Source organism: Musca vetustissima, unplaced genomic scaffold (assembly GCF_032173495.1).
Source record: "Musca vetustissima isolate MV318-11 ecotype Yass unplaced genomic scaffold, APGP_CSIRO_Mvet_v1 utg175051, whole genome shotgun sequence".
NCBI lineage: Eukaryota > Metazoa > Arthropoda > Insecta > Diptera > Muscidae > Musca > Musca vetustissima.
Window position 1 is genome coordinate 14,706 of NW_026882982.1, and position 14,537 is coordinate 29,242.

Sequence of the window (14,537 nt, forward strand, 5' to 3'; positions counted from 1 at the left end):
AAATAGTCAGAACTCTTCGATCCCACTTCTAAAACCTTTCCACCTGACAAACCGAGTTGCCAAACAAAACTGAAAAGGAATAGGCAATCATGAGTCGGGTAATCTGTCGATATATCAACATATTTACTTCGAAGTTCGCCCACCGTTGAAGATGAAGACCTCTTTTGCATTGGTCAGAAAAAAAATCTTTTAGTTTGTTGATATCAAAATTTGTTGATGAAGAATTCGTCGACGGTATTATCATTACAGCTGAGCACTGTTTACCGTTTAACTTTAGGCACCATAAGGTAAAATAACTGGAGCCAAATAATAATCATTCTTCTATGCCTCATGACTCTATTGGAATGTCGTCTGATAGTTCCGTCCTGGCTAAATGTTAGCCTAGCCAGGGAGTCCTTCACGCCTTTCAAGCTGACTAGACGAGATGTCAATCCATACTGGACAGACATAAACAATTATCGGTTCGATAATTTGTCGATATGAAATAGCTTTACTATGGGAGTTCGATGCTTCTTCTATGAAAGCTGAAGAAGACCTCTATATGCCTGTCAATATCAAATTTATGATGAAAAATCGGTTCGATAATTTGTCGATATGAAATAGCTTTACTATGGGAGTTCGATGCTTCTTCTATGAAAGCTGAAGAAGACCTCTATATGCCTGTCAATATCAAATTTCTGATGAAAAATTAATCCCAGGTACTTCATCATGTCCTTCATCTCCGCCTGACAGTTTCGTCCTGAATCAATATTAATCCACTCAAGCCTGTACAAATAGTCAGAACGCTTCTCTGCAACTTCCTAAGCCTTCCACCTGATAAGTCGAAATGCCAACCAAAACTGGAAAGGCATTGGCAATCATGGGCCGGATAATCTGTCGATACATCAATATATATACTTAGATGAAGAAAACCTCTTTTGCTTTGACCTTTATTCTGTCTTTCACCTCCACGATATTATCATTACATCAGAGCACTTTCTACATTTTAACTTTAGACCAGCATAAAATAAAATAGCTGGAGCCGAAAGATAATCATTCTGCTGTGCCTCATTACAAATGGTTATATTGGAATGTCATCTGATAGTTCCGTCCTGGTTAATAGTTAGTCCTCTAAATCATATCAGCCATCATAGTAGCCAGATAACTTTTCGCGCCCATTTCCTAGGCCTTTCCATCTGATAAGGCGAGGCGTCAACCAAAACTGAAAAAGCATTCGAGAGATCGCACGCCGTGCATCCTTAACATGTCATGATAGGTGAAGAAGGCTATAAACAGGGTAAAATATCTATACCTATTGAAATGATATTTCTGATGAAAAATTATTCCCAGCTACTTTATCCTGTCTTTCACCTCCACGTTATGAAGACCTATTTGTAGGGCCGCATGGTACCCGTTATCATCACACCAGAGCACTTTTTACCATTCAAATTTAGACCTCAAAAGGTAAAGTAACTATATGGAGCCGAAATATAATCATACAGCTGTGCTTCATCATATATGACCCTATTCGAATGACGTTTGATAGTTCCGTCCTGACTAAATGTTCGTCCACTCAAACATTGACAAATAACCAAACAAAAACCCTTCCCACTTCCTAAGTCTTCAGTCTGATTAGCCGAAAGATATCAAACTAAACGAGAAAGGCAGAGGCAATTATCGATCGCATAATCTGTCTATATATCAACATCATTACTTCGGCATTTCGCCCGCCGCGTAAAGCGGGCCTGTTGAAATTAAATTTCTGATGAAAAATTATTCCCTGCTACTTTATCCTGTCCACCAACTTCACAATAATAATACCAATTTTTAGGACCGGAAAGTAAGTCATAAAACATCGCAAAATATTCCATGCATCCACTTCTCGAGTCAGTTGACCTGTTAACACTAGAAGCCCATCATCGGCATCGTCATGGGTATTCAAATGTGAGCCGATTTCTACGAATGTTGTTTAAAGAAGCATTTTGAAGCAAATAGTCGCCTGTTTCTCCTGAGAAACTGATCGGGTGATAGCTGTTCCGTTTGAGCCACGGTCAATTCTGAATAGTACTCCTGAAAAAGTCGACTGGTGAGTCTTAGTAGACGACCCAACAAAAGCTCTTCATGATTTTGGGCAAAACGATTATTCCGCCTGAGCACGATAGGAAGTCAATACTGAATGACACATCACAATTTACACGAGGAAAGAGTTCGGATCATATGTCCCATAAGGAAGATCCTACTTTGTAAGGTCTGCATTCTATAAAATACCCCCGGAGAGCACAATAAGGGTTCTTTTGTGTAACCGGAGGCTCGGCATCTACAAAATATAATCAGTTGCCTCATAAAAATCGTTTGGATATAGAAAAAAAAAAATTGACGGTTACTCTATAATAAAATGTTCGATTAAATAATTTTCGTTGGTAAAAAATAATTTGATGGATTATTTGTATTAAAATGCGGACCTTCTTCAATAGAAGTTATCGGGTTCCCTATCAAGGATATTCTGCCTATAGAAGACAAATTCTTGCGTTTACAGAAAATCAATCTTATATACAATATATATAAGACCCTCTCAATGATGATAGAAGGCCAATTAAGGGTTCTTCTTTGTATAGCAAACTCGATAAGAAATTGTTTTTAAGACCACTAAATGAATTTTCTCCTATGGTGGACTGATTTTACTTTTAGGAGATTCTTCTAATCCAAAAATTTAAAGGTATTTTTACTTTCTCTAAAAAATTTAGTCAAATAACTATATTATTATCATACCTATAACTGTAAACATCCTCCAATCTATTAAATTTATTATGTGCCTCGTTCCCAATTATAAGTTCTCTCTCTACAACTAGTAATATCCTGCAAATTAAGTCAAATACATAACTCATATGAATGGCTGACACATGCAGAGATTTAGTGGGATTACCACAACGCCATACGCTTCTTTATATATACGAGGGCGGACTAAATATGAAATAAATCTCCAACAATGTTATAACAAAATGACACATAAAATCAAAATGTCCAACATTTTTATGAGGTTCAGAGGTCGTAAACATAAAAACCGAAATATTACAGAAAAAGAGAAAAAACGTTTAAACAGAGGGACGTAGAACAAAAAGGAAAAAACGAAACAAAAATTTGCAGGACATGGTAGTCAGAGAAGAGGAGTATTTTTTAAGTTGGTATCCCAGTGTTTTGCCACCCCAAAATGCTGTTGGAAATGATGAGTAAATATGTGTGTGTGCCACAATATGTTGCAGCAACAAAAGTCATGAGTGTTAAAATTGTGATGTTCCCCTCTGACTTTCTCCCCTCCTCCTCCTCCTCCGCTCACACTCAATGTTGTGTTAATTTGTTTCTAGATTTCGTATCTTCACATATGACCCAAAGGCTGGTAGGTTGACAGTCTATGGTATATGTGTTAGGTTTGGGCAGAGGAAATATGCTGGAGCAAGGACTCTTAAGCTATCCTTATGTCGTTGTGAATCATTTAACAAGGATTTTGTATAAATGCAATAACTGTCTGTTAATTTTATGTTATGTCATTTAACTATTTTTATATACTTTTTTTGTGAACCGCGGTTCTCCCTATTTTCTTTATCGTTCGTTTTTATTTAAATGTCCCTGAGAGTCAGTATCTGGTGGTATTTATTTTTTTCGTGGTTTGTTTATCACATTGTGTTAACTTGATTACTTTTGATCCCGCAAAATTCGTTAGAAAACAAATTGGATAAAATCAGCGTTTATTTTTTTGTAGTAAGCCTTATCAAGGTTTTTCCTTGGCGGAAAATCTATATTTTTATATAAATTTCCCGCCAAGGAATAATAACACATAGAGAAATTGATGAGAAGATGAATTTAATGCGAAATTGATTTAATAATGCCCTTAAATAGTTTTCCATAGAATGATGACCCTTTAAAGGTTCTTAAATAGACAGAAGGCTCTTGAAAGGTCATTCTATAGGTAGCAGACCCTTCAAAAGGTCTTCTATAGGTATAAGAACCTTCAAATTGGTTCCGATAGAAGATGAAGACTCTTAAAATTGAATTCTTTTGACAGACCACTCTATTAAGAACACCCTAAAGACGGAATATATATATATATATAGGTGGAAGACCCTTCGGGGGTATAAAATTCCTTCCTAACGGCATATATCGAAAGAAGAGTATTTTTGGGCATTGATATCCCCTGATGCCAGTAGATGTTTACCTTTTATAACTGAACTATAAGCTTGTGTACGATATGTATAAACTGCACATCTTCTCTCGCCAGTTCCACACTCGATTTATAAGCCCTATATTTAATGACAGTTCAAGCGAGATAGGTCTGTACTAGATAGAGTGGTTTAATGAGAATGCAAGTCTCCACATTAAAGGGTTAACACGTCGGCAACTGCAGCAGTTTAAATATATAAACTGAGGAGACACCCTATTGCACTTCTCAGGACGGCGTTCTGACATGTCTGAATATTTCTACATTGAGTGTAACCAGAAGAGTAATGCCTTCAGAGTCTTCACTACTGGCGTAAAAAGTGAGATCAGCCTTTCCGATACACATTGGTTTGCATGCTTCAGTAGCGGAAACACCCTTTAGAAGATTGATTGTAAACAATGGCGGAACCTCCCCAGCGGGAAGAGATCTTATACGACGTAGTACTCTCAGTTTCGCCCTGTCGCTCTCGGAGTGCTTGACAAACTGTGGTTAAAATAATTGGCGCATGTCAGAAACTGTTTCGACGTTTAAAGTGACAGAAGTCTTATCTTAGTTCTGCCAGGACCCGACACTAGTACAATCCTTCCGTACAATTTGGTAACCATTGTAATGATGTAAGATACTGTATTCGGTGACCGCAGCAACCACAACTCTTCTTCGACTGCTAAACTGCATATGCATATCCTTCCTGCCACGCGTGGTAGGGGAGTTTTATCCACCATATGATGGTTAGAATGGTTATCCCTGCAGGAACTAAGCAGGTACTGATATACTGAAATAAGGAAAGGACTTCCCTATTCTCATGAATATCGTCTACTGGTGTTATGAGGAGACACCTTGTCGCCGTTCTCAGGGTGGGGTTCTGACAGGTCTGCATATGACCACACTGGCTCCGCATAGCTGCCCACACACTGACCTATCGCTTTGTAAGAGGTCAACAAGGTTTTCTTATCTGCGTCCCAAGTACTGTCGGGAAGCGACTTGAGGACGTTGTTCCTTAATTATCTCATATAGCTTTGCGCGGACGATTTGAACATGCTGTCGAATGTAACCCCGAAAATTTTATGGTAGTTGGTTGTCTGAATTGTACCTTGACCTGCACATTTAATGACATTGCCATCTCCGGACTACATGTAGTGAACTATGTGGCTCGTGTGGAAGAAGGCTGCTAACTCGACGAGATAGGCGGCCGACCTTACACATATGTCCTCAACAATAGGACCCAGCGCTATAATCGTACAATTATGTGCATACGAACCGATCTCAATGCCGTCTAGAAGGCGTGGAATAATGAAAATGTAGAGGTTAAACAGTTCAGGATATATCACTCCACAAGATCTCCTCGCATCACTCTTCGGGATTCTTATTCCGGAACTGCACAGACGACTGGAGTCCACATATGTAATTGATTATCCTACGTTTCAAACATGGCCGGAGGGAAGTGTTCTCGATAACTACAAACAATGTGGAATTATTGACGATATCAAAGGCTTTTGATAGGTCAAGCACTACCAATGTTCTATGGCACGGCCGGTTCTGGTTAAGACCAGTTGTTGTTATGTGTTGCTTACGGAACCCATGTTTATGATTCGCAAATGTATATCTTCCGTAATTCTGGGAAAGAGTAATGCCTCAAGAGTCTTCGCTACTGGTAACAAAAGTGAAATCGGCAGGCTTCGGTAGCGGTACACCCCGGCCACTGTCCAGGCTTCGAGAATGATATGTGTGGCTATCAACAAATTGGGGACTTTGGTTAGGTACTCAACTCCGGGTTCATAAAGCTGTTTCAGCATAACCATGGATATTCGGTCAGGGTCCACCGCTTTAGATGCCTTAGTACTACCGTTGGGAGCACACAATAGAAATGACGTGCAGCAAGCTGTCATTTATCAGACAGGGTGGCACAATGGTTATGTCTGGTGAACTGTAGCACTTTTCCCTTATTCTGGTTGGGGCATCTTCATTTACCGTGCCCAGACCAGCAGGTATAAATCTAAATCTGAATCCTTTCCAGTTGGCTTTCTTAGGTGATGAAATCAGGAAGCCTCCTGATAAAGACGATTATGGGGAGTTGGTCTAAACCAATACAAAATAACGGGCTGCAACTTCGACGTCATTTATCAGACCGGGTGACACAATGGTTATGTCTGGGGAACTGTGGTACTATTCCCTTATTCTGGTGGGGTCATCCTCAATGCCCTCTCTCACAGTTCTCAAAATTTCACTCAGAAAATTCTATCCCTTTACATCTTAGCCCATTCTTTCTTTACCTTTCTCTTAATTTACTTAATTAATAAAAATCCCTTCCAGGACATAACACTAAGGCATATTTGAAATTATTTACATGACTGCTCTTTTAAAGGAGTATATCAAAGACCACACACGTACATACGTCCATCACCTTAGTTTCCCACACGACGATGACGACAAAGAAACACAAAAATCCATTTAAACCTTACACTTGTACTTATTTATTATTCACTGCCTTCGTGTAATACTTCTTCTTCCTCCACGTCGTCATGTTGTCACATTTAATGACCAGGCCACATCTATTTGATAAATCTATTCGTGGATAACAAACCACCAACGCCGCAGCTGCTTTGCTGTTGCTGCAGATGATGATAAGTGTCACGTGTCAGTGACATATTTGGCATACAATAATAATGTGCATGTGTGGTCCGGTGCGGTTCGGTCCCTTCACTTTGACTTTGGCTCATTGCCGGGACGGGATTCTACGCTTTTATGTTCGAGCTCTGTTATGTGTCAATGTTGTTGCAACAGCAACACGAAAGAAAAACTGTGGTAACCGCCAAGTTCATTATAGCACCCCAGTGGCCAAATGTAGCTTTGCGTGGCGTTGAAAGAAACATTCGTTTGCCAAGACAGATTGCTGGGCTACCTCCTGCCTCTCCGAACGCTTGACCGACACCAGCAAGCTTAGATAATGTAAAAGTTGCATAGTTTTGTTTTGTGGTGCGTTAAATGATTAATGAGATTTGCGCTTGTTAGATGATGGTCACCAAACAGCGAAGGCAGGGGAGGAGAAAGTTGGAATATGCTGTTCGCCTTGTCTTGGCCACACTTTGTTCTTTGTTTTCTTTTTTAATTTCACTAAACGTTATGTGGGTGTTTGGTTCCATGTGGTAATTTCAATCGGTGTCACCACTTCTGTTATGGATGATGGTTCAGAATAGTTGAGAAGTAAATTTAATCAACAAAATTGTTACTTGAAACTACCACGAAAAAAAGTGGGGTTATGTTACTTGTGTTCGATGGATACCGAGTAGGAATCTTACTTCAGATGAAATACATCCGGAATGTCCCTTGACAATTGATAACCAACTCCGACATCAACGAATGTGGATAACATGAGATAGCGTCACTCAGAGGAAAATAAGAGCACTAACTTAGCATGAATCCCAACCACTGCAAAAATTCAAGGTGGTGTTTTCCCTAGACAATGATAGATGGCACCACCAATCACATAAGACAGACACAAAAAAACTTCTGTTTATGTTACATTTTCCCGGTGAATCCCGTTTTTCAATCCCAGATGAGGTGGAATAATTATTCCAAACTATCTTCGAATTGTTGTAATAAGAGGCTTATATCCATACCCAGATGTAATGTATCCGAAATTCCCTGATAAAATAGGAATGACAGGAGATAGCGTAGCTTGGATAAAAATGGATACACAAAACAAGCGAGGAATACTACTGATGCATATAATTCAAGGAGGCGTTGTTTCTAGGCAACAGTAGATAGACCCATCAACACAAGAGGAAACACAAAGTTGGAATGACAAGAAATAACGCCACCCAGCGGAAAATGGCAACACTAATAGCAAGTACCCAATTACTGCACAACATTCTAGAATATGTAGGCTATGGTAGATGGCAGATACAACCTTGTAGATATTTTACTTGTGTCCGATGGATGCTAGATTCTAGTCGTAGACAAGAAGAGAAAAATATTTAATAAATAAGGACTTCAACCACTCCACAACATATAAATACATAACTATTTCTCTTGAGCTGGAATCTACAGTTGAATGTGCTACTGCCGAGGTAGAGGTGCTTAACGTATATATACCGTGGATTAATAACTGTGAACCGCGTAATTTACCTAGAATTGGCTTTCTGTTGCAGGACAATGATCTTCTGGTACTAGACGGGCTTCAAAACACAACACGAATTGTGGCATTCCGTTTTAGGTAATGACCAGAGTGGACAGTGCTTACAGAGCAAATTGATAGCTCCATGTTTTACACGGTAAATGAGGATGACTACGCCTGAATAAAGGGTGAATGTCATAGTCCGCCAGATATAACCATCTTGTCATCAGAATTGATAAATGACCTCACCTGACAGACCGTTCTTTATCTTCGATCAGACCACCACATCATTTGAAAACCGCATGCCTTCATCAGCTTTGTATGTCGCACTTTCCTTAACAATAGGAGAACTAACTGACAAGGTTCCATAGAATTCACCAACCATCGTTTTAAGGAACTTTCCATTCCTTCTGAAGTATGGGTAGCAGAAGGGAAATACAGGGACATCATTGAAGCCGCCGCCGCCACAGGAGGTCAGCAGACTAGACCCGAACTGTGACCGATCCAAAAGACATGTGTTTTTTATTTTAGCCGACAGTTTGTCGAGCATCCCGAGATCGACTGAACGATATATAAGATATCTACCCGCCGTCGAAGTAGCACCATAGTTTATAATAGGTGATGTTACATGTGTCATCGGTAAGGCTAAATCATCGAATGCGTTGACCCCGATGGATTCTGTATGGTTATCCTGAAACAGCTGAATGAGCCAGGAGTCAAATATCTGAATAAATTCGTTAATTCGCCGATATTTATTCACATCGTTTCCAATGCCTGGAAAATTAAGCGAGCAAGGGTGCCGCAAAACTGAATCGTACAGGCCGATCTCTATTTTGTCGCCAGTAGTGGTAGCATATATCAAAATCATGTTTGAGGACATCGAAAACACTTTTCTTCGGCCAAATTTGAAACGTTGGATACACAATTATATGTGTTGATGCCAGGCGTACATAGAGTTCCGGAATAAGAAATCCGAAACCCGTAGAATAAAGCTGGGAGTTCGCCAGATTGGGGTAATATCTCCGGAGCTATTTAACCTCTACCTTTTTTCACCAGATCGTAGCTGAGCGTCAGTACTTTTAGATAATTTACGTTCAGGATGGTGCAGTGATTTTAAGTTATATTGTGCAGTGAAAGAACCTGTTTATATTAATTGAGGGGCTAATCCAGAATCTGGATCAAATTGGAAAAACTCCATGTACAACAACAACCATGTACACAATACAAGGAGGCATTGCTTCTAGGCAACAATAGATGGCAGGCCCGTCACCTAGGACGAAGGTTAGCTATGTTTTTTTCTCAAAATTCCTTTCCTAGGATACCATCAGATCAGCAATTTCTTCATCCCGACAACCTATTTCCTAATTCACTTCCATAAATATATTTCTAATTTATTTGTTTGATTTCTTGTCTCTGTCATCTTTAGCAACATATGTCTGCGCTTGATTTTCATATAATAGAATTTGTGTATATGTCTGCCTTTCGTGACATTATGTCTGACTAACTATCACAGAGGTACATTCATCATCCATCTGACATATTTTTAAAAGAGAACTGAGATGAGTAAGTCATCATCATCGCTATCCTGTTGCCTGCAGCTAAACAAGCTCTTCCATTTATATTTTCGTTGACGTTCCTCGGTTTTAAGTTCTTGACAGCTTAGCAGTTAATTTAGTTGTCAAAAATATATGAACTATTATTTTTTGTCAGAGAACTTAGACAAAATAGCTACAAACATATGCATGAGGTCTTATAATGGTTAGATTTTTTCTATTGAAAAAAGGCCAAAGGTCTGTGAATTTTTGCCTATAGACAAAAGTCACATTTAACTATGAAACTGTGACTAATCCAAAAAGACCGATAGTTTGTCCAACATCCGAGAGACACAGACCGAAGCGAAGAGTACTACGTGGTATAAGATCTCTTTTCGTTGGAAAGGCCTGTGTGAATCGTAACGCCAAATCATCAAAAGCATTGGTACCCGACGGAATCTATATGGTACCCGATGGAATCTTATGGTTTGATTTATTCTATCGAACACTTTCTATGACCACAAGTCTGTGCATACACAACAGTCAAAGTCCAACATTTTATGATATTTTTTCTATAGGAAAAATAGAAGATTTGGATTCGGTTTATTTTGTTGTCTAGAGGTATTTTAACGTAATCACTTTGATACTTGTAATCAAAAAGCAATAGCTTCACTTGGTTTTAGCTTCCGTAAAGTTGAGGTTTGAGCTTATTTTTTCCGCACGTTTTCCCAGCTCCAATCATGCCAAATCCAAACTCCTGTGTCGTTGACGTCCCCTTATCTTGGCTAGATTCTGTAGATCGTTTGGTCCACTCCTGATAATCTATTAGCGAAAACCCGACCTGTGGCACATTCGCTAAAAATTTAATGTCAGATACCTGTTGGTCTGGTCAAAAGCCATTGGCGAAGAGACCCAACAATTCTTTGTTACATTTCGTAGAACCAGATTTTTGGTGACACTGTTTACAATGTAACGCTAAAACCAGGCTCGACGATCCTTTGTAACCTTAAATAGAATTCATTGCAAAGGAACCCTGACGATTTGGGCTTCCGTAACGTCCAAGTTTGAGCTCCTTCTTTCCACACATTGATGATTTGTGCGTCCGTTACGGGGAGATTTGAGCTCATTCCGTCCACACGTTTCTTCCCAAATCCAATGCGATTGGGAGTCCTAGATTATGGAGATCGGGTAGTCCACTCAAAAGCCATAAGTGAAGAACGGACCTCCGATACATTCGGTAAAATTCAATGTCAGATACCTGGGGGCTTGGCCAAACGCCTTACTGATGGCTTTAGAAAAATACCTGTTACATTTCGTAGAATTTAACGGCATAGACCTGGTGACACTCGTTACAATTTAACGCTAAAGCCAGACACAGAGGCATTTTTTAACCTTACATAAAATTCAATGCAATTCAACAATAATTCCTATTTGGGATACAATGACCAAAATCCCCCTATAACCTTAGAAGATATTCAAAAACTTTCTGTGCCCTTGGAAGAGAACCAAAGGTTTTCTGTAACCTTAGAAGAAATTCAAATGCATTCTATGACCTTAGAAGATACCCAAATGTCCTTGCTGGACTTAGAAGAGACTCAAAAGCTTTCTATGACAATCATAGATTTTTTTTCGCAAATAAATGCCAATCATAGAATGAACAATGTCTTATTTCTTGGGCTATTGTTGGTCCCCAGGTGCTCCTTGTCGGACCTCGATTTCGTGATCTTCGGGGATTCTATTCGATTGCCATTCTGGTTATACCGTGGACATTTTTTCTTAGGGTGTGTTCAATCCATATCAATTTCCTTTGTTTTATCTGCCTTTGTATGAGTTCCTGGTTGGTTCAACAGCTCTACGTTACTTATGCATATGATCCTGAGGCATTTATTTCATGAATTCCTGTAGCATTTGCCAGATGGTGTTAGATACAATTCTGGTTCCACTGCTGTGTAGCAGAATGAATTTTGTACATGCTTCGAATATTTTAGGCTTGGGTTTCCCGGATATATGTGAGCTTCTCTATATACCCTTCAGTGGTCCGAATGCTGGTCTCGATTTCATTACCCTTTTGATTATGTCAGTTTCTGCCTCACCAGTTCCTTTTTCATTGCTTCCTAGATAACAGAAGATATAAACGCATTTAATAACTTGACTTTCTTGATATTAATTAATCTCAAGTCAACATTGCGAGCCAGTATCTCCAGGTCTTCTAATTTTGAGTGAAGTCTGATCTCTGCGATCAGACTTCATTCATTAATTCATCCAGTACAATTGTAAATAGTAGGGTTGATATAGGGCATGATGTTCCCGTTGTAAAGAACTGAGAGGTCTGCATCCTCGTACATTGCTCTTATTATTCCGATTATTTTCTGGGATATATTAGCATTACTTAACTCTTTATTACATACATGACATTTAACCACTTTATAGAAGAATTCCAAGTGTTAAGTCCGCACTATAGGGACTTGGGTGGATGGCAGGTATAGTGCAGTTGTGGTTCTTCCAATAGAGTCAGTACACCCAATGCGTATTCGTGAGCAAAAAAGAAGAGAAATAAAACACGATAGTTTAATTAATAAAAGGTTCGACCAATGCCGATATTTATTGTTGGTAAACGATATTACCTTTAGCACAACGATATGTGCGCAACTTACTATTTAAGCCTAAGTGTTCACAACAAGATGTGTGGCCAGTAGGTTACAACGAGAAGTTAATCAAGTACTAATAAGAAAAATAACCCAAAGATGCCTAAAGGTGGCGCAAACTCAAAATGTAAACAAAAGTCGGTTGAAATCTGTCAGCCTTATACTATTACAATGATGTAATAATGAGGAGTAGACAGATTTCAACAGCTACGACCTTTCAAATTAACTATTTAACGATTTTAAATAGCGATTCCTGCTTAAACACCAAGTTTTGAGCTTTTCCACTTGTTTATTGAAAATCATCGAAGTCCTAACGTCCGTAATAAAACAAACTCCTCTTCTCCCGTTTCTAATAACAATGTCTAATATAATAATCATCATTTCCATTACTTCCACAGGACACAAATGTGTCTCGGAACCAGCAATTCATATAAATTCCGGGTATTTAAAATTTCACAATTTCAAATTGCAATGAACAGTGACAAGAATAGGAATTTTGTATTTCATTTTTGCAAACTTTGCAAATTAAATATAAAATATTACCCAAAAAAATAAAAATACCATCATGCAAGGAACATAAAACATCCTTGACGTGTCTTTGTATAGGTCCAACAAACACACACACAGGATGTCAAATATTGCCCTTGGCTGCATGGTTTGGTGGCTGTCTAGCTTCGACTTTTTTCATTCATGTCGAGTATTTTGAAACAATTTTGTGGTTGGAATGTGAGTAGTGTGTCTGAGTGACAGTGTAAAAGTGTGTGTGTGTGTGTCTGTTCATCTTTCAAGTGTTTGTATGTGTAATGTGAAACCCTTTTCTGTTTCCGGTTCTGTTTATGTTTTGGTAAAAGTAATTTGTAAATCATTCAAACTTAATGCTATTGTGTGTACGGGACGTCTCGATTGGAGGGTAGGTAGGAGAGTAGGAGCTTTTCATCGTGCGGTTTTAAGTTGTCTGGAGTATTGTTGTTGTTGCTGCTGCTGGTTTTTCATTGCCATGATAAAATGAAAGCAATTTAATCGAATATTTTTTACGAGAGACTTTCTTCCTTCCCTACCTTCCGCAGTTATTTATTCGCCTGCAATACAATATCAGTTTACCTCTTCAGTCATTACCACAATTACACCTGATGGAAAATAATATTTATTTACATTTAATGCTTTCAGTGGCAATGATGTGCCAATAAAAAAAAAACTGGCGGAGCATTAATGGTAATAAAATTAGCATTGGTTTAATTAATGGGGCTTAAACAAATTATAGAACTTATTTAAGATTCTTAAGCGAATAATTACTTATTTAGCAAATTGATTCTCTATAGAATATCCAGTAATCAGGAAAGAAGACTTTTTTACTACATCTTCAGGGCTGAGAATTTGTCCTATAAAAATACAGACTATTTCTGTAGAGCAATAAAATTTCCGAACAGAGGAATTTGATCTTTCCACACTTTCCTTCCCAGCTCCAATCTGACAAAGCCAAAGCCGCCCCCTTATCTTTGCTAGATTCTGTAGATCGTGTGGTCCAATCCTGATAATTTATCAGTGGGTAAACCAACCTATGTACAATCGCTAAAATTCAATGGTGGCCTAGTGAAAACCCATCAGCGGAGAGGCCCAAAGATTCTCTGTTACATTTTGTAGAATCAGTTCTCTGGTGACACTGTTTACAATTTAACCTAAAAAAAAATCAATAAGAAGGGACCTGACGATTTGGCCTTCCGTTCCGACCGGTTTGAGCTTTATTTGACCATACTTATATGTTCCATTTGAATATTTTATAGGTCGTTAGCTATCAGATGAAGGTCCAAAATCAATTCCTAGAATTTGCAGTTGTTCAACGTGAAAATATCAGTACAGATAAACTTTGTACGTGAAAACTGTAATCCTCATTAACTACTTAACTTCTTAAATCACACAAAACTGCATTCAATTCACCCCACCCCCCCCTATACCATCCTAGCCATCCGCTTTGGCCTCCCATCCGCATCCCATATTTCATCGTATGATGACATATATCATATAAATGAATGATACTACGATTGAATATTAATGAT